Genomic DNA, 203 nt, shown 5'->3' on the forward strand with positions numbered 1-203 from the left:
ATGGCAAGATGAAGATGTTCCTTTATCACTATCCTGAACCCTGAACCATGGGCTCTAGTTTTCTCGAATAGCATCTTTCTGTAAAAACAAACTTCCCTAATTAGACACCAAAACATCTGGTATCTAAAATTTGCTTCCTGTTTGCCTTATAGGTAAACTGTGCTAAGATCTATCTACAGTAAACTAAAACTGGAAAGGAGACC

This window comes from Gekko japonicus, unplaced genomic scaffold, assembly GCF_001447785.1.
Source record: "Gekko japonicus isolate JY-2015 unplaced genomic scaffold, Gekko_japonicus_V1.1 scaffold3477, whole genome shotgun sequence".
In the NCBI taxonomy this organism is placed as follows: Eukaryota; Metazoa; Chordata; class Lepidosauria; order Squamata; family Gekkonidae; genus Gekko; species Gekko japonicus.